Source organism: Haemaphysalis longicornis, unplaced genomic scaffold (genome assembly GCF_048455015.1).
Source record: "Haemaphysalis longicornis isolate Haplotype H1 unplaced genomic scaffold, Haemaphysalis longicornis Haplotype H1 scaffold_2, whole genome shotgun sequence".
Classification (NCBI taxonomy): Eukaryota; Metazoa; Arthropoda; class Arachnida; order Ixodida; family Ixodidae; genus Haemaphysalis; species Haemaphysalis longicornis.
In genome coordinates, this window is record NW_027526295.1 from 106,732,838 (window position 1) to 106,752,850 (window position 20,013).

The following is a 20,013-nucleotide window of genomic DNA, read 5'->3' on the forward strand; positions in this document are numbered from 1 at the left end:
CACTTGCAGCAAAAAGAACGTAGACACCACAAGTGATATCTTGACCCACGTAGTTGATTTGTCCAAATGTGGATCACATCCTCACACAGGCAAAGTAAGCTTGATAATTCCTGTTTACAAAAAGTACCACGTCAATAATGAATAACTATCTCCCGGTTTCAATTCTACCATTTTTAGCAAGGAATTTAAATGGTATACAAACGCGCCTCTCAACGCATTTAAATACATTGAATTTGCTTGCGTCTTGGCAATCAGGTTTCATACGTAGTTTATTTTCTAAACTTGCCCCGATAGCTTTGAGAGAATATATTAAGCTCTAAATTCACCAGGGAAAGTTTGTGGGGATGGGGTCATTTTTACCGATTTTACCAAGTCATCTGACACCATTGATCGTGAAATCTTGTTTTCGAAACTCTCCCTGCACGGTATAACGGGCCGCGGTTGCAACTATAACGATGTTTTTTTTTTATTTTATCGTGAACAAATTAATATTATAACAGGTACACTCTCAGACGCAAAAACGGCAAGCTCAGGGGTTTTGCAATGTTTCGCTCTCGGGGATTTTTCATTTTTATTATACCATAATGAGCTTCTTACCAGCCCCAAATTGTCTAATTGCCTACTCTATGCTCATTAAACCATCATCCCTCACGTCACACTCATCCATTGATCTGCTTACTACAAACCTCAATCCCGATATTAGTATAATTTGTTCTTGCTCTCAGAGCAATGATTTATTAGTCAATCCTTCCAAAACTGAATTTGTGCTATTTTCATATTGTTTGAAGACTCCGAATTCTGTTGCTCGTTTTTACAATAGTCTTATGCTATTCCACAGATGAACTCATGCTTATTTTCGGGTTGGAACTTGAGAGCCCCTTAAAATTCATTAGTAACGTAAACTTCCTAAAAAACGAAGATGGCTGTCGGAGTCAGACAACGTTTTTAGATTAGGTCAGTTGGCAAAGAGCGCGGCCTTCCAAGCACAGCGGCACGGGCCGGGTCTGTCGCCGACCAGGCGGTGGCGCTGCGGTAGCGTTGAGATCGGTCTGGGCGCGTCGTCTGCTACTCCTTGCTTGGAAAGGCGCCGGTGAACGACCACCGCACACCGTTAATATTCTTCTTTGACATGCGAAATCTAACTTCGCTCTACTCTTACGCTTTAGTGACAAGAGCTTTACATTTTTATCGACATTATGACGAGAAACAAGCTGTGCTTAAGAAAAAAAAAGGCAAGGCAAACACTGCACAGTCCGCTTGTCTTCGGCTGCTTCCCGTTCCATATATTTATTTTACCCCCCGTACGGGATCTCTTATAGCCCAATAATGTTTAAAGCATATCCGAACGCGTCTTACGCTACTGAAACTGTGGGGAAGCCTACAATAGTCAGCCATCTACTTGGAATCAAGAAAAGACGCCTCGTAATTTTTATTTATGCTGTGGAAGCAAATGCAGTAGGCACGTTTTCACAACAACATATTTACAACCCCAACAAAATTTATCAAGTGAGCCGATTGGAAACTAAGTGCTGACGTGCGCGCTCAGCAAATTCTTGGTATTTTAGGTGCGGACACGAAAAATTACGATTTGTTAAACAGCTACGCTGTTAACAAAGAAAATTGCACCAATTATTAAACCAAAGTTTTTTATTTCTTTGACAGGTATAAATGTGGTTTCTTAAAAGAAATAAACGTTTTTCTCGGATGAGAATGTTTGTCGTACTGCTATTCTTTTTTGTTGGTTTGTAAATCTGATGGACTATCTGTTAGGGTCACAGAAACTTTCATTTACCTTCTTGTAGCCCTGATATGCCGATTTTTTAAAGCGTTTAGTCTTCATTTATCTTCTTGTAGCCCTGATATGCCGATTTTTTAAAGCGTTTAGCCTGGTAGTTTTTCCGTTGAGCCATCGCTTATGCTATCTTCTGCGTTGATTTTTCCTGCTCGTTTCTTTTTGCAATCTACAGATAGGTAACACTTCTCAGTTTCGACTAGTCAGATTGAATTATAAGAGGTTTAACGCGCCGACGCTTCACAGGCGATGAGGCGTGCCGTAGTGGAGGGCTCCGGATTAATTTTGACCACGTAGGGGATCTTTAACATGCGCTGAAATCTCGAACGCACGGGTGTTTTCGCTTTCCACCTCTATCAGAATAGTGGCCGGGAATCGAACCCGAGTCCTTGCGTCCAGCAGCACGGCGCCTTAGCCACCGCGCCGGCTAGGGATCTGATCTGACAGCACCGCGAATATGTTGTGCCACACACATTGCATGCCCTTTCACGGCAGTTGTTGCGGATGAAACGTCTGGAAACAGGTAACATTTGTTCCAAGGGCTGATCTTGGAACAAGTGGGATGATCTTTAAGGGATGATGCTACATTCTTTCGCCTTGCCAGCTGGGGTGAGTATTCCCATTTTTATCGCTGTAGCTACACGGCGGGACAAGCAAACCTCCTGAATTAACTTCAGCCGACAAGTTTTTCCCGACTACTGCAGCCTTCTTAATCACACCCAGAATCTTCGAGCTTGTAGAAGATAACCTGGGTAGGCGAAGCCTTCACATTCTACGATTGAAATGTAGGACATTTGCTGAATTCCTGCATAACCGCGAACCACAGCTCAGTTCCCAACGTACGTGCTGACGTCGGCGCTTTCTACACCACTCATACCGCCACTTACGCCAGTTTCATCGCGCAAAGGCCCATCATTTTGGCAAGACGCAACATAGGTGGGAACCACTGTCATCCATTTGGGTGGTTTTCGGCATGACTTTGACGTCTTTGGTGCCGACAGATGCTCAGGTATGTCAGGGAAAATACGGGGCGCCGCGCCGTCCCTCCGAGTCCACCTGCCTTACGGTAGCCTTACAGTTTGACCGTTCATGATGCGTTCGTAACAGTTGACGATGTCTGAAGGCTCACAATGAATGTCACAAACGTATGTTTATGGCGTAACCTTGAAGTTTTTCCGTGGAATCGCGCAATTCCCATGCCTTCAATCCGTCAGGACCCTTCGGCGCTTTGAAGAAATGCCGCTGCACGGACTTTGCCGTTTCTGAAGCATACCCCGAACGGCAGCCCGGCGCGCAGCACGTCAACAAACCGTACCGACACTTCAGAGATCCACTAAAATATGTATGCACGATGACAGCACAGAGCTAATACGTTAATACAGACGTGACGAACAGGCGAGCACCAATAGCACAGCGAAAACACATGGCCGGGGTGAGCCTCGCTCCCCAAACTAGATCTCAACGCAACGCCAGCGCCACCTCTCGGAATGGCGACAAAATGGGGCCGCCTCTCGAGGCGCAGTTTGCAAACTGACCTAATCTAAAAACGTTGGAGTCAGAGCGTTAATTAAGGCGAGAAATTATTTCCAGCAGCCTACACTTCTAACTCTTCACTGTCATTTTATTTAAAGCCGCATTAAATATGGAATCTAATCCCAGGGCTCCACGTACGGTATTAATTTAATTTCTTTGAAGCGCTTTCAAAACCAAGCCATCCGAATCATGACATTTAGCTCTTTCAGCTCCTATGTAACTTCCGCTTACCAACACCTAGATCTTCTCTCGTTGTACAAACCTATTTTATATAATCTTCGTGTGACCACCTATACACTGGTTACTGATAAAAGTGTTCTTTATATAGTCGGTAGAATGCATTTTACTAACCATAACATAACGCGATTTGCTTTACAGCATACTTTTTAATCCTAAAGGTCGTAACAAACTATGGCAAGCAGAAGGTTCGGTTTGCCGCTTCTAAATCATGGAACGACTTGCCTATTACTGCTGCAAATACCTTAAGTCCCTTATCCTACAATCTAATCTGAAATTTATTCTCGGACACCCCCACCTTTCAGCTAAATAGTTCGCAGGACTTTGTTCCTCTGTTTGTGCTGAGTTTATTTTTTTTCCTGAATATTTTTAATTTGGCATAACTCTATGCTCTTTTTGTATATCTGAGACATATGTGCTCTTTTTCTATAATAACGGTATAGCGTTATTAGGCTCATTTCTTGGTTTTTCCGTGCCGTCCAGCCGTCTGCTCTGAGCCGTGTTCATCAAGCGTCCACGGAAGTACGTCATTGATACTAACAGGAAACTACAACTGAAACAGCCAGATACTATGGCTTGCCTCAATGAGAACTACAGCGAGATAGCGGAAAGGAGGACAGCGATCCTACGCCCAAGAGAAAAGATGCGCGATTTAAGCAGGCGCCACGGCTGCGTAGTGAAGTTTATGCTACGAGCATAAACTAGTGCATAGACTCGTGCATAAAGTCGCAAGCTCAGCATACATGGTCACAAGCCATGCCAGCACCATACACCACCAACAAAGCGCTTCTCGAAATTATACCAATTGCGGCGCTAGCAAACATTGCGTCACAATGGTGCAAAACACTAACGCCAGGCTCTCTAAAACCCAGAAAAGCCTATATTACAAGCAGAAACGAAATGAAATGTACCCCAATAAAAACTAAACCGAGTATGTTGCTTCTGTTAACAGGAGAATGCAAATGATTTTTCAAATTTTTTGCGGCGAGGCCACCGTCGCAAGGTGTGTCCTGCAGAAGATGAACTGCACCACGCGGTCAATTATAAAACTTATAAATAGGTCAGCATGTCATCTGAGGAAACAGTCACATAAGAATAAATGGCATGGCCCTTCCGAGAAGCGGCATAATCGGTCACACAATCGCCGAAATACAGAAAATATCTTAACATTGCGTTTACATTGCAAAACGACCGTAACTGGTAATTAACAGGAGAAATGAAAAAGGAAACGAAAAAATTATGACCCGGATATCGGTGAGTCTACCGTACCAGATGCTTACTCGCACTAAAGAAGGCCAAATAAGCACCGTTATTAGAACAGTATAATGGCAGCCGTTCTTCTCAATTTTCATGATCACCACCACCGCCAGCAAATGTTCAGCGATGCTGAACATTTGTTCTAAATTCACATTTCCTTGAAACGAAAGAACGTGTCTTTTTCTCTTTGAGCGAATGGTCCTGTTTCTAAAAAGCCGCCGATTCTTCTGGTGTGTAATTTATCCATCCTAACTAGCCTTCTACAGCCAACCTTCTATCTCAACATGATATAAATTTCCCCTTTGACCTTGGAGGGCGGTGCGATCGCCGAAGAGACAGGACGTGCTCACATCAGCTCCTGGTTTTATGCGACCTATCGCAACGCTAATCAACAGTTACCTAGGTATAATTGGTACCTATGTGTCCGTGAACGTATGAGGCATCTACCGGTACCAGATTCAACCAAGTGGTACGTCCTTTTCACGATTTACGAGGACTTTATTCCCGCGACAGCGCTGACCCACCACTAAGCCTAATCGGCCGGCCGCGAAGTGCGGCACCTAGGCCTAGACCGGCTAGGCCTAACGCCGGCGGGGCGATGGAGCAAGACGAGGTAGCCACCGAGATGGAGATGACTACATCACCACCACAAACGCTGCTGACCACCGGTCCCAGCAAAAACACCAGCGGCCGCATGTGCATCGAGGTACAACGAGATGAGGTTCCCGCGGAACAAATCAACGAGAGCCACGGTTAGACACCCGTGGGGCGACGCATAAAAGCACCGACCGACCGAGACAGCGCTGCAGTCGAGGCGCGCCAGTCGAGACCTAAAACGAGGGAACACGCAGCCAGAAAGGCAGGGTCAGCGGCAACGAAAGCAGCGAGGATGCCCGAGATACTCGGTAAGGAGAAAACCAAGGTGACCGTGAGGCCGAGAGGAGGCCTAAACGTCGCGACAACGCAGTTTAGTTTTTGATCGTTGCCTCGGCAATCATGGCGGCGGCGAAAATTTCGAGGGCGGACGGGGCGGCGGACACCTTCTACCCCAACGTGCGGCAGAACATCATGGTGGTGAGCACACCTGACGAGGGGAGAGCTCTGTCCTACGCCAAGATACAGGCCATCTACATCGGAGGCAAGTCGCACCAGGTAGGAGCGTAGCAGACCACACCGGACGGCACGGTCAAGGGCGTGATCAGAGGCATACCGGTCGAGGACACCCCTGCGGAAATCGACAGGAACATCGTGAACTCAAGAAATCCGATGGTGAGAGGAGCGCAGAGAATCGGCAGCTCGGCAACCGTTATGGTGGTATTCGAAGGCGAAAAGGTGCCTAACTAGTATTCTACGACCCCGTGGTCACGAAGTGCCCGCTCTACCGCAAGCACTTCGACGTGTGTAAGCAGTGCGGCAAGGTAGGCCACAGAAAAAATCCTCCGTCGCATGCCCCCGCGCGAGGGATACATGTAAATGCAGAGCATAGTGGGGTTGAAGCGCGCGTCGGCACCCCCGAAGTCCCGTTGACGTTGCCCGACGGCTTCCGCGACGGCTCGTTCCAGGATGGCGGCGGCCTCCAGACGACAACGCTTGCTCGCCGCCGCCTCTCGTTGCCGTATACGGCCGGGTCCGCCGCCCGACGCTGACGTTTCGAAGCTGTGTCTTGCTCTTGACTTGAAGGGTCCGCTTCTCGACGCTGACGCCTGGCCGCTGCTTCTCTTGCACGCTGCTCGGGATCCGCTTGTCGACGTTGACGCCTGGCCGCGGTTTCGCGTGCACGAAGTTCGGCATCGGCAGTGCGCTTACGGCGTTTGCGCTCGGCGTCGGCAGCCCGCCGCCTCTCCGCCTTGTCTTCTGCCGCCGTCGACGAAGACGATGGTACGACGTCTTGAACTGTTGCTTAGGGGCTGATGTTGGATTGCGTCGAGGTACTAGTTGAAGGTCTTGCTTCCATCGCTTATCAACTGCGACCGCCGACGAGCGCAAGAGAACACGCGAGGAGCAGCGGACAGCAGGCGAGGAGGAGTGGGGGAGAGGGCGCTTATCAACTGCAACCGCCGACGAACGCAAGAGAAAACGCGAGGAGCAGCGGAGAGCAGGCGAGGAGGAGTGGGGGAGAGGGCGCATCTGGAACGGCTCTTGCGGACGCCGAGGCATGCCAACGCCGACAACGTCGGGTGACATCGTGAGTTAAAGAAATGCTCTGCATTTAAAACGTTTGCCCGACGCCGAACCCGAGGGTGTGCTTCGACTGTGGCACCGACAACCCGGCGGAGGGCCACGAGCAGATGTGTACACCCAAGCGCAAACTTTGTGGAGGGCAGCACCCGACCGGCAGCAGAAGGTACAAGACCCCGTACGTGGTAACCAAAAGGACATGGGAGCGCAATATCGCGGAGCAGCAGGCACAGCACCAGCTTGCGCCCGGCGAGTTTCCGCCCCTTGACGGCGCAGCCGGCAGCAGCCGCCTCCATGAGTCGCGCCCGCGAAGCCAGAGCAGGAACCGAAGCCAGAGCGCGAGCCGCCAACGCCGTGCCAACTCGCAATCCAGAGACCTAGTCAGCTGGGCCGACGCGACAAAGTCGGGAGCCGTCACGAAAGGGCAGCCGCAGCCGCAGCACCAGCCCCAACGACGACAGCAACAGCAGCAAGTGGTTCCGCCAAAACAAAGCGGCGGGAAACCGCAGGAAAAAAGCGATTGGATGAAGGCGCTAAGAGAGGTGTCCTAGCAACTCGGGCGGAGAAACACCTAACTGGAGGCGACGGTTGACAGAATCAGCAGGCAAGTGGAAGAAATCAAGAAGACGACGGCGGCCATAATGCAGCAGATACAAACGCAGCCACAACAACAGCGAACACCACAACCGGCACAACAAGTAGAGATGGAACTGGAAGCAGAAACGAACTCGAGGGCGGTGGCAGCGGGCCCCGCGCCCAAGAGAAGGGCAGTCGAGAACCTAAAAGAGCGTAAACTCAGCGAGAGGATGGACAACCTCGAAGACAGGCTCGACCGGATGGAGAAGAGGCTCGACAACTTCGAAGAGTACGTCCGAACAACTTTCACCAAGTCGATAGACGACCGGTTCACCTCGCTCGAGAGAACGTGCCAGCAGCTGGTTACTACAGTGCAAAATCTAGTGACGCAAATGGCCTATCTCCAACAAGCATGGACGGGACACGCACAGCAACAGCAACCACAGAAGTAACGACGAGGTGCCTCCTGGTCTTGCGCTGGAATTGCAACGGCTTCACCGCAAAGAAGGCGGTATAACAGCAGCACCTACAAGAAGTATCGAGAAAGCCAGACGTAATCATGCTGCAAGGGACCCGCACCGAAGAGGCCAGACTCCCGGGATACCGGACCAACGGCAGCCCGCCCAGCTCGCAAACTGTGGCCGGTAGGCCAGGCCGGGGGGTTTGCACTATGGTCCGAAGGGGCATTACATACGTTGAGCATGAACTACTAAGCAAGAGCACAATAGAGCACACCAAGGTGAGGTAATCACGGGGAAGAAAAATAAGAGGGGGAGCACATTCCCGACGAACGTCTACAGCAGCCCGTCGCGCGGCAGACAGAAATTCAAGGCGCTGCTACACAAGGCGAGCAAAACGGCGGGGCCCGATAATAGGTTGGTAATCTGCGGAGACTTCAACGCACAGAACCGGGCCTAGGGCTACCCCAGAACGCTGGAAAAGGGCAGAGACCTAATGCAAGACGCCATGGACCTGGGGCTGAGCTTAATCACCGACCCCGCGTTCCACACGAGAACGGGCAACTTGGTCGCCCGGGAGACCACGCAAGATCTCACGTTCACCAGGGGCAGGAGCGGGGACACGGCGGAGTTGCGGTGGCGGAATACGGGACACGAGCTGGGCAGCGACCGCTATATCATGGAGGATACCGTACCACTTGGGGCCAACGAAGAGACCTGCAAAAGCCTGCGCAAACACCAGTTCACGGACTGGGATGCCTTCCGACGACTGCTGCCTGAAGATCAAGGCGAAATCACGGACATGGAGGACTGGGCCAACGAGATCGTACAGAAGTCGAGGGTGGCCACCAGGGAAATCGCAACGGGCGCTCGCGTCGACTGAGTGGACAGCCGCTTGGCCCACCTAATCGAGGCCAAGAAGTCGATCACGGCGAGATGGAAGACGCAGCGGACGAACAGAAAACTGCGCAAGAAGATCGCGGAACTTAACTGCGGTATCGAGTCGCACAGCAGGGCCCTATGCGCGCAGCAGTGGAACGAAGCCTGCAGTGCGGCGGATGGACAAATGCACTGTGGCAAGACGTGGAACTTGCTAAGACACCTACTTGACGAGACCAAGACCAAGTCTCACCAGCACCAGAACCTGGCCAAGACCATCCACAGGACGCTGGCCGAGCACGTAGAGGCCGAGATGAAGAAGCGCCTCGACAAGTACCTGCCGGCCACCCCCGCGGAGATACACTCGGACTACTAAGGCCAGATCAACGAGCGGCTAGACAGGGACATAGAAGTATGGGAGGTGAGAGCGGCCCTACACGACCTTAACACCAAGTCCGCCGCCGGTCCCGACCCCGTGACGAACAGAGCACTGAAGATTCTGAACGAGAGGGCAATCGAGAAACTCACGGCGTACTACAAGAGGTGCTGGCGAGCCGGGAAGCTGCCGAAGCAGTGGAAGGCGGCCAAGACGATCCTGATCCCCAAGCTAGGCAAACCACCGAACACGGAGAACCTCCGACCAATCTCGCTCACGTCTAGCGGGGGCAAGGCGCTAGAGTACGTTCTAATGAACAGATGGCAAAGGTACCCGGAGGAAGCGGAGGTGTACCCGAGCACAGTGATAGGGTTTCGGAACAAGTTCGGGACGCAGGACGCCATGATACAGCTGAAGAACGAGATCCTGGACGACGACGCCAACACGAGAGACAACCGGGCGATCATGGGCCTGGACTTGCAAAGCGCCTTGGACAAAGTAAGGCACTCGGCGATCGTGACCCAGGTTTCACAACTGAACATGGCGAAGAGAACGTACGACTATATCAGGGACTTCCTCACGGAGCGGACCACCGAGGTCAACGCCGGTGACCTGAAGCTCCTGGAGAAGAAGCTGGGCAGTGTCGGGACCCCCCAGGCCTCGGTCATCTCGCCTCTGCTGTTCAACCTAGAGACGATCGGGGTAGCCGGACGACTCTCGCGAGTGGCAGGGGTCCGACACACCATCTACGCCGACGCCATAACGCTGTGGGTCCCAGGAGGAAGCGACGGACACATAGAGAGCACGACGCAAGAAGCAGTGGATGCCATCGAGGAGCAACTGGACGGTTCCGGACTCGTATGCTCCCCGAGAAAGTCCGAACTGGTGGTGATCCCACCGAAGAGAACGACCAGGAAAAAGAGAGGGAACGAAGAGACGCCGAAAGAACAGGAGAAGATCAAGGTCAGAACGAGCGGCGGCCACACGATCCCGGAGGTCGAGAGGATCCGAGTGCTAGGCGTGTTGATAGAGCGCAAGCGCGTGAACGGTGAGACGGTGAACCGCTTCGCGCCGTAAGTCACCGCGGCCACACGGCTCATCAGAAGGGTGTCAAACAGAAAGGCAGGAATGAAGGAGGAGAGCCTCACCCGACTGATGAACTCTTTCGCCATAAGCCATATCACGTACGTCGCAGCGTTCCACAACTGGAGGCAGTGCGAGCGAAACAATATCAACGTGCTCATACGCAAGGCGTACAAGGCGGCACTCGGACTCCTCAACTGCACGAGCACCGAGAAGTTTCTGGCCCTGGGGGTGAACAACACCCTGGAGGAGATCGCGGAGGCGCAGAGAACAGCTCGGATCTCGAGGCTCTCGGAAACGAGAACGGGCAGAGAGATACGGCACGACCTGCGTCTGACACCGATGGAGGAGGGAGCCGAAAACGAACAGGTACCTGTGCCAGAAGCCACAGGCAGGCAGTTACGGGTATGCCCGGTACCGAAGAACATGAACCCCGAGTTCAACAAGGAGCGAAGGATGGCGAGGGCCAAGGCGCTCGTGGACCTCCACACCAGAGACGAAGGGGCCATGTACGTGGGCGCGGCGGAGTACCAGGAGAGCGAGAGGGCCTACGGCGCGGCGGTCGCCAGAGCGTCGACTGGCGAAATGATAACGGCGGCGAGCGTGAGAACCCAGAATGCGCACCGGGCGGAGGAGCCGGCCATCGCCCTGGCCATCGCCGACCCTGCGTGCATGACGGTGGTGTGCGACTCAAAAACGGCGGTGCGTAATTACGCCAGAGGGAGAGTGTGCAAGGCGGCCGCACGAGTACTACGCATGGTCGACCTTGACGATGAGAGGAGGGGCGTGGCCATCAAGTGGTTCCCGGCACACGTGGGCATCGATGTGTCGGACCGGGGCAACACCAACCATAACGGGACAGCAAACGCGGCGGCGCGAGGATGAACCAATCGCGCCGCTGGGGCAGAAGCCGACCCGTGGTGGTGGTGGAGGGAGACCAAGGGCAGCATGGCCACCTACACCGAGATCGTGAAGTGGTACAGACTCAGCAGACGAAAGATACCGCCACTCCACCCGGGCTTGACCCAAGAGGAAGCGGTGACATACCGGCAACTGCAGACGGGGTCCCTCGTCACCCCGGTGCTGATGAGGCACGTGTGCCCGAGCGTGTACGAGAGTGACTTGTGCCGAGTGTGCCAGAAGGAGAGAGCCACCGCGGCTCACATCCTCTGGTACTGTGCCAAAAACCCGCGCAAAGCGTCGACAAGGACTATGATCCCGCCGCATCTCGAAGCCGCAGCGGGAAGCTACGACCAGGTACAAAAGACCAATGCCGTCCAGCAGATCTCGGCGGCCCTCGAAAGGCAACGACCAAGGGAAACCGACGAAAGGTTACCGCCCCTACAAAGAGGCAGGCGAAGCCGGCCGAAGGGAGTAGCGAGGCCGGAGCCAAAGTAGAGGGACAAGAAGTCGAGAAGACGTCACGGCCGCGTCGCGGAAAGACCCCCGCGCGAGGGGGATCTAACCGAGCTGCAGGTACTTTAATAAAGTCGTTCTCTCTCTCTCTCTCTCTCTTTGACCTTCACGTATGACGTTCGTCTTGGAATCCGAACATTTCCGTAGGTTTTGAGCAGAGTGCGTTAGGAACTCAGAAGGCACGCGCCTGCTGCCTGCCTCAACTACAACTGTGGCGCTCCGCGCGGCAAACTGATAGTGCCTCATGTAGACAGGTGCAATATTTCAATTGTTCCGTTGTAATAAAGTACCTAAACCCATTTGGAACTCAAAATTGAAAAGCCACAGGGTATGCAATGTAATTGCAGGTATTGATCTACCATGCAGAGAAGCATAGTAAATGGGCGAGAAGAAGGCCGATATCGCTGTAATAATTGCGTAGCATTCTTTCCCATTTACCCCCACTGCCAAGTCCGATGTATTTTCGCAAATTTGGAGTGTCGGCAAAAGTAAAACGTTTAATGGTTAGAAGAGGGAAGTTGTACAGACGTTTTGAAAACACAAAAAAAAAATACGATAGCAAAATGAGTTCCAGAAAAATGGTTTGATAAAACCAAAAATATGCATTCCGTATATCGAACCGGAAAACAGAATAACAAATAGAAGGCCGAAAAAAGCTCGGTAAATCAAAGAAGAAAGACCGAAATTGAGCGAACAGTGTAACTGCGTGCATTTCAACAAAGATGCAGATTTCAAGGAAGTAACACCTTAAATCGTTATAATAAAGAACATGGAGATATTTGTCGGAGTGTGGTTCGAGGAAAAAAATACGAATAATCAAAATGTCACATTTTCACAAAAAACAGCAGATAAATGAAAAATATACATTTTATAGATCTCCCTCCCTCCCCACCAGAAGAAGAAAAAAAAATGTCCCCGGAGGAAGATTGAAAATGTGAATAAAAAATGTAAAGGTAAGCGAACCGTGTGAAAATGCAGGCCTGGTGGTTACTAACACCTCTTGTCGTTATAATAGCGGAAATGGAGATCCTAGGGTGGACATAATTTTGAAAAAGCAAACATAAGGTAGGGCAAAACAAAATAAAATATATGCATTTATGTATCTCCCCCCGAAACTAAAAAATTCATGGTAAAATGCCCCCAAAAATGCAGGAAATACCGTAAAAATACCGTGGATGGTCCGGACCGAATCCGCAGTAAGTCGGTCTATTATATATTATATAAATATTGTTACGCGGCGGCAGAGTGAATGACTCGAACCATGTTAAAGAAGAAGAGATGTATTAAAAGGTAGAATGATCTATGTACAGTATTTACATGGCTTCCTTTAGGGAGCCCGTGCCTTCAACTTCATTGTTGTCGTCGTCGTCGTAGACCTAATTGGGTCATTACCCTATGGGGCATCGTCCGCTATATGTGTGGTCCGTGACATCACTCCCCGGCCAAGAGAGACCGTCCCGGTCAACGCCGCAGTAGGATGAACATGTGATGCGGATTAGGAATGCGATGAAAATGTACAAGGAGTAATCGCTTGCCGCTACAGATTCCGATGATGTTCTTGGGGATGCTGGTCCCGCAGCAACGGTGTCATTATGCGTGATACAGTCTGCGGTTGTAGGGGTGACGTTGGGCGGAAGGCCTGGGGATACAACATTTGCGGCTTGTCTCGTCACGGCGGTTCTCTGCAGATGTTTGTCGGTGTCTCACGGGCTGGGGTACGGGGCGGAGGTCATGGTCTAGCTGTGTTCACGGCGGGGCTGGGGCTTCCCTCCGCGGCTATCTTAACGTTGACGGCTGGGTCCACGCCGATGGCATTTAAAGCTGGGGCCAGTAGGGGATGTACCCGGCACGCTCCACCAAATGTTACGTTGCGGCAGAGCGAATGACTCGAACCATGTGAGAGATGAAGAGATATATTAAAAGGTAGAATGATCTATGTACAGTATTTACATGGCTTCCATTATAGAGCCCGTGCCTTCAACTTCATTGTCGTCGTCATCGTCGTAGTCCAATTTGGGTCATTACTTTACCACGCGCACAACTAACCAAAACTGAATTATTTTTCGAGATAAACTGAAAGAAATAGAAAACACTTGCATACAAAAAATAAATATGAAATCAGAAACCAATGCGCCTTGGTTTACGAGGGACGTTAAGACAAGTTTAAAGAAAAAGAAAAGAGCATACCGAAAGGCTGCTGGAACCAATTCCGCCATTGATTGGGAAAAGTATAAATTGCTGTCTGCAACTTTGAAGGAAACTATCAAAAAAGCTAAACACCACTATTTCAACAAAATTCTCCCTAATATGTTAAAATGTAATCCCAAAAAATTCTGCCGTGCTGTTAATACGAAGGAAGATGCGGCAGTCCCTACCCTTCCTGACGAAAGTGGGGGCGCTCTGTCTCTAGCAGCTTCTTCAGAGCTGTTTAACGCGCACTTCAGTGGCGTGTTTACCGACGAACTCTGTTTCGATACTCTGGTACCTCTTCAATCCCTTGTTATCCCTAATACTAATGACCCGATAACCATATCCACAAATGGTGTGGTGAAAGCAATTGACCGCCTTCCCCCAGCTCTAGTTCGGGGCCAGATGGCATTGGCAAAAAACTCCTGAAAATGACTGCTCACACGTCGGCTGCTCTATTATCACTCATTTTTCAACAATCATTAGACACAAGTAGTATACCAGATGATTGGAAAAACGCGCATGTGAAACCTGTACCTAAGGGAGGGGATAATACTAATCCAAACAATTTTCGACCTATTTCCCTAACTTCAGTTTGCTGTAAGATACTCGAACATATTATATCCTCCCACGTCATGGCGCATTTAAATGCAAATAATTTACTATTAGAAAGCCAACATGGATTCAGATATAAGCGATCATGTCAAACCCAACTGTTTGAATTGGTAACTGACCTTCACAAATCCATTCACATGTCCCATTACACAGACGCAATATTCAGAGATTTTTCTAAAGCCTTTGATCGCATGCCTCACAACCGATTAAGGTTTAAAGTTCAGCAGTTACAACTCAATAACAAAGCTACTCTCTGGATAAAAGAAATTTTGACAAACCGTTCTCAATCAGTAAACATTAATCAGTGCATATCCAGCAGCGGCTGTGTTAAGTCGGGTGTCCCACAGGGGTCAGTCTTGGGACCCCTTCTGTTTCTAATCTATATTAACGATATAGCATCCGGTATTAACTCCTCTTTGCGTCTATTTGCGGATGACTGCGTTCTTTATAAGCAGATAACTAACATTGAAGACGCCATTAGCCTACAGGATGATTTGTCCAAATTAATCGAATGGTGCAATAGATGGCAAATGGAAATCAACGTATCAAAAACAAAACACATGACTTTTTCTACCCTCTTAGATACTCCTTCCAATCAGTGTTTTGTTGGCGATGGTCGAATCGAAACAGTCTCCTCATTTAAATATCTGGGTATATTTTTTACTTCTGATCAGAGCTGGAGCGCTCACATTGAATACATGACTAACAAGGCCCTTAAAAAACTTGGATTTCTTAAACGCCACCTTTTTCAAGCGAACACCTATACCAAACTGCATGCGTAAATTTCATTAATAAGATCCACATTAGAATATGCTTTTCTTATCTGGCATCCACACCAAGCGTCATTTATTAACTCCTTTGAAGCTGTGCAGAACAAAGCTGCAAGATTTATGCTGCGTTCCTACTCTTCTCATATAAGCGTATCTGCTTTGAAACGTTCTCTTGATCTGCCTAATCTGGATACCCGAATGAAATTTTCGCGCTTGTCGCTTTTTCACTCCATTTACTACTCTCAGTCATCTTTCAGGTCATTTAATATTTTGCCGGCTCATCACATTTCCCCCCGAACTGATCATGCGCACAAAGTACAGCCGATTTTTGCTAGAACCAAAAAATACCAGAACTCCCCCCCTTGCTTTATCAATACAGGAATGGAACTTGCTCCCGGCAAGTCTTGTTCCTCTGACGGAGTCATATTCCTTTCAAACCGCGTTGCATTCATTTATCACCCAATATATTCACCAGTTAACCTTACTCACTGTTTTGTTGAAAAAGTGTTTTAAATTGTGCATTTGTTTGCTGTTGAAGTTGTCTATATAGTGTAATCCTGTAACGTACAAAAATTTTAGAAATGTTTGATTTTATTGTATGTATGCTTTGCTATTTGACTACGGTCGATTTTTATCTTACGGGTTGCTCTTGCTAGCACCTTATATATAACCCTGTTGCAGTACTAACTTATTTGCGTTCATACATACCCTGTTAAACAAAAAAAGACGCGAGAAAGAACGATCAATGATGGATGTACTCTGTATATCACGCCACGTTCAACGGTGAAATAGTGTTGTGTTTGTTTTTACCCCTTCCCCCCTATGTAATGCCCATCACGGGCCCTTAGGGTACTAAAATAAATAAAAATAAAAATAAAATACCCTATGGGGCATTGTCCTCCTATATGTGAGGTCCGTGACAATATATATATATAATATGACCCACCACAACCTCCCCTTTGCTTTCCGAGGTTTTCTTGACTGCCAACCCTTATGTTCTGTCTTAGTTCAAGGAGCCCCTCATTTCCCATTTTCTGATTCGCTACATGCTTAGCGAGGGCCTCTGTTCTGGCAGTCTTGGTGCCAAAGGGAGCTTAAGAGGGTTCAACGCTGGTCGACCACTCTCGACATGTCGTAGACACTCGAGTCACGGCCTGGGGGTTAAAAAGAAGGTCCCCTTCACCCCGAGTAGTCCGAGTGGCGCTGGCTACCACCCCCAAGTGCTGGAAACAAAAATACCTTAACATAAATACCCGAGAAAGTGCTGGGGAAACAGCCCCGCCGGTAGCGTAGTAGTTATCGCACCAGACCGGTATTCAGGAGGTCGTGGGTTCGGATCCCACCCGGGGGCATTTTTTCACCACTTTCTTTTCGACTCAAAAAATTCTTCATCTCTTTCTATGACCCACCACAACCTCCCCTTTGCTTTCCGAGGTTTTCTTGACTGCCAACCCTTATTTTCTGTCTATGTGTATATATATATATATATATAGATATATATATATAGAGGGAACGAGAGGGCTTTGAAGATGGTCACCAGATAGAAATAATACTTTGGAGAAGGTAGCGGCCTCACTCAGATCTCTGCCCATGTTTCCACAAGGAGACTTGTCTTTTTCAACACGGCTCGGCCGCAACCTTCTCCAATGTATTATTTCTATATATATATATATATATATATATACCAGAATAGGAATTGAGGGGCTGGTTGCAAATAAGACAGAAATAAAGTTTGGCAGCCAAGAAGACCTCCGACCGCAAAGGGAAGGATATGGTAGGTCATTGAACCAGATAAATAATTTGGAAAAAAAGAAAGTAGAGAAAAATGCCCGTGAGCTGGGATCCAAACCCACGACCTCCAGAAGACCGGTGTGGTGCGATAACCACTACGCTACCGGCAGGGCTATTTTCCCCCTCCACTTTCTGGGGTATTTATGTCAATGTAATTTTTTCCTGTGCTAGGGGGTGGTAGCCAGCGCCACTCCTACTTCTCGGGGTGAAGGGCACCTTCTTTGTAACTCCCGGGCCGTGACTCGAGTGCCTACATGTCGAGAGTGGTCGACCAGCGTGGAACCCTCTTAGGCTTCCTATGGCACCAAGACTGCCAGAACAGAGGCCCTCGCTATGCATGTAGCGAATCAGAATAGGAAATAAGGGGCTCGTTGAAAATAAGACAGAAATAAACTTTCGCAGTCAAGAAAACCTCGGAAAGCAAAGGGGAGGATATGGTAGGTCATTGAAACACATAAAGAATTTGGAAAGAAGAGGTCGTGGTTTCGGATCCCATCTGGCGGGCATTTTTTCTCTACTTTCTTTCCAGATTCTTTATCTGTTTCAATGACCTACCATACACTCCCCTTTGTTTTGCAAGGTTTTCTTTACTGCCAAACTTTATTTCTGTCATATATATATATATATATATATATATATATATATATATATATATATATATATATATATATATATATATATATATATATATATATATACATATTTATATATAGTGAAAGAAGTCGACTGCCACGTTTCCCGTTTTTGTTGCCCAGCCCTGAAGAAGGAGTTTCTAACTCCGAAACTGTTGGCAACAAAAACGGGAAACGTGTCAGTCGACTTCTTTCACTATTTTTATACTGGCCCATCGAACCTCATGATCTTGATATATATATATATATATATATATATATATATATATATATATATATATATATATATATATATATATATATATATATATATATATATATATACATACATATATTGTCAGGAATAAAGGTAGAAAAGCAGTATTTACTGGGTTTAAAAGACCTACAGACGGCACCGAAGCTGGCGCACAACCAGAGCTGCCGTGGTAGCACCTTCGCCTCTTCTTCTCAGACCCAATGTTCAGAAAGACATATACCCAAACAGGGAGATTGTCCCAGGCAAGTGGCATTACCCCCTCCCCTGAGAAAGCATCGTCCCGATGCAGTGTACCGATTGATGGTCCCGAGAGTCGTACGGCAAACACAGTAGTTCAAGATTCAGTCGAGCGGGTGTAGTACGGGTTCATTCGTGCTACGTGGACGACGTCGGACTGTGACGTGGTGCGAGGAGAACGTACGGTGTCCCCAGGAAGAATTTGGTAGTTCACGTCGCTTGTCTAGCGCAGAACCTTGTAGGGTCCAAAGTAGCGACGCATCAATATTTCGGAGTAACCCTTCCGGCGAACGGGACTCCACACGCAGACGAGGTCTCCTCGTCGATATGTAACCTCCCTGTGACGCGCATTACACCTCCGTGCATCATTTACTTGCTGGCATCGAATGCGCTAGCGAGCCAACTGCCGTGTGGCCTCTCCACGCTGTGCGATTTCTTCGGCGTCTGTCGTGACGACAGACCACTCGTCAGGTAAAAGCAAGGAGTCCAACATTGTCAGGACGTCTCGACCATGCACCAAGCAAAACGGGGTAAACCGTGTTGTTTCCTGCGCCGTCGTATTGTAGGCGAAGGTTACGTATGGTAGTATGGCATCCCAGTTCCGGTGGTCGACGTCAACGTACATAGCGAGGCTATCGGCAATGGTCTTGTTCAGCCACTCCGTTAGACCGTTCGCCTGCGGGTGGTAGGCTGCTGTCCTCCGATGGCTTGTGCAGCTGAGATGTAACAGTTTCTTTAAGAAGTTGTGCTGTGAACACAGCTCCCCTCTCCGTGATAACAACTGTCGGGGCACCGTGACGAAGGACGACGTTCTGGATAAAGAACTTGGCAACTTCTGTGGGCGTGCTTCGGGGAAGGGCCTTTGTTTCAAAGTAACGCGTTAAGTAGTCCGTAGCGACGATGATCCATCTGTTGCCAGAGGATAACAAAGGAAAAGGCCCAAGAAGATCCATAACGATCTGCTAAAACGGTAATTTCGGAGGGTCAACCGGTTGGAGTAGACCGGTTGGCTTTTCGGGTGGAGGTTCCCGCCTCTGGCAGTCTCGGCAAGTTTGTACGTAGTGTTTGACATCAACCGCAAGCTTCGGCCAGTAATAACGTAGACGTATGCGGGCTGAGGTACGGGCGAAGCGGAGATGTCCGGAAGGGGGTTCATCGTGACAGGCCTGTAGAATGTCTGCACGTAGTTTTCGTGGTGGAACGAGCAAGTATGTTGTTTCCGTGGCATGGAAATTTTTTTTATACAGGATGTTGTAACGCAGACAAAATGATGTGCGGCCGCGTGCGAAAGATCTGGGTAGCTGAGAGGTACATCCTTCGAGGTAATGGATGACTGGGCGAAGTTCCGGGTCATATCGTTGGTCTTGAGCAAGGTCAGGAGTGACGGCTCCAAGAAAGCCGCCATTATCGTCTTCCTCGGTAGAAATTTTATCGATTGGGGCGCGGGAGAGGCATTCTGCGACGCTGTGTTTACGGCCGGACTTGTACACGACACTGATATCGAACTCCTGTAGTAGGAGACTTCAGCGAACGAGACGTCCAGACGGGTCTTTCAGTTTGGCCAGCCAGCACAGAAAGTGATGGTCAGTAGCCACCTTGAAATGTCGTCCATAGAGATATGGCCGAAATTTGGTGACGGCCCACACGACAGCCAAGCAATCCTTCTCAGTTGTAGAGTAGTTGGCTTCGGAGCGTGACAGAGTACGGCTCGCATAAGCGATAACCCGATAACCCGATAAG

General features: G+C 49.2%; 1 pseudogene; it reads left to right on the forward strand.

Moving 5' to 3' along the window:
• The first annotated feature begins 11,317 nt into the window (after window positions 1-11,317).
• Window positions 11,318-20,013, forward strand: part of LOC144168215 (uncharacterized) — a 49,555-nt pseudogene continuing 40,859 nt past the window's right edge.